The 1,288-nt window shown below is 40.0% G+C and overlaps 1 pseudogene; it reads right to left on the bottom strand.

The window, feature by feature from the left end:
• Positions 1 to 385: 385 nt before the first annotated feature.
• On the bottom strand, positions 386 to 1,062 carry LOC117666989 (fatty acid-binding protein, heart pseudogene; annotated as a pseudogene).
• Between the last annotated feature and the right edge of the window lie 226 nt (positions 1,063 to 1,288).

Raw genomic sequence — 1,288 nt, 5'->3', positions numbered from 1 at the left:
ATGGTGCCGGATATACCAAAAAAGGCAAAAACGGAGATTAGGGAAGAAGGACAACCTTAGTAGGCGGAAGAATAAAGCACTGTTACATCAGACTAAACATTTTTTTTTAATGTGTTTTGTAGAATGTGCAGGGCGGAAATCTTTGCGCACAAAGGCCACAATTCAGATTCTTGGACTAACCAGAAATATAATCAAGGAGATCTCATTTTCTTCTTTCTTTGATTCCCAAACATAGAATAATAATAATAACACAGAACATAGAATAATAGAGTCGGAAAGGAGGCCCTGTACCATTTCAGATAAGTGGCTGTCCAGTCTCTTTTTGAAATCACCCACAATATCTGAAGGAAAGTCATTCCACTAATTATTATTATTATTATTACAATTGTTTCACATTATTACTGTTTTTTTAAATATCTCTTCGATAGTAAAAATGTGTGGGGACACCCAAAACTCCATAAAGGTCAGGGTGACTGGCACTTATGAAGAGAGCTGAAGTTGGATACTGAAAGGTCTCCAAAATTTCAGTCAGTGTACAAAACACAAAGAAAGAAAGAAAAAACATCAGCAATTTGGCAGTGAAAAATAGTATTACGGTGGGAAGGAGGTAGAAACTTTCCAGTTATCTTTCTGGTAGATATGAGTGCAGACCACATCACCCATTTTCAGAGTCAAAATCAGCTTATCATCTTTTATTTCTCGAACGAGTGAGGTCTCCTTTCCATTCCATTTTTGAATGTGAACAAGCTTCCCTCCATCTAGTGTCACAATAGACTTCACATTCCTGCCATCTGCTGTTGTCTCATCAAATTCTTCTCCCACTTTGCAATTGATCTCCGTGTTCTTGAAAGTGCTTTGGGTTTTGATGGTAATTGCATCACCGTTCACCTCAATAATGGTGGTAGGGTTGGTCAAATTAGCAATTTGTCTTGTGGCAAAGTTCACATCGAGAGCTTTCATGTAGTTGTCGAAATTGACGCTCTCGATCAGTTTCCAGATGCCGCCAAACACCTCCGCCATGGCGAGCTTGAAAATTGCTTTTTTTCCCCTTTTCTCCGAAATACAACTGAGGCTGGGTCAGCAAACACGCGCTCTCTCCATCTCTGGCTCGCGCCGTCATTCCACTAATTAATTGTTCTCACTGTCGGGAAATTTCTCCTTATTTTTAGGTTGAATCTCTCCTTGGTCAGTTTCCATCCGTTATTCCTTGTCTGGCCTTCAGGTGCTTTGGAAAATAGCTTGACCCCCTTCCTCCTCTCTGTGGCAATTCCTCAAATATTGGAAGATG

Source organism: Pantherophis guttatus, chromosome 3 (assembly GCF_059756535.1).
Source record: "Pantherophis guttatus breed Tessera chromosome 3, ASM5975653v1, whole genome shotgun sequence".
In the NCBI taxonomy this organism is placed as follows: domain Eukaryota; kingdom Metazoa; phylum Chordata; class Lepidosauria; order Squamata; family Colubridae; genus Pantherophis; species Pantherophis guttatus.
The sequence above is the reverse complement of the archived record's forward strand: the minus strand, read 5'-3'. Positions and strand labels throughout refer to the sequence as shown.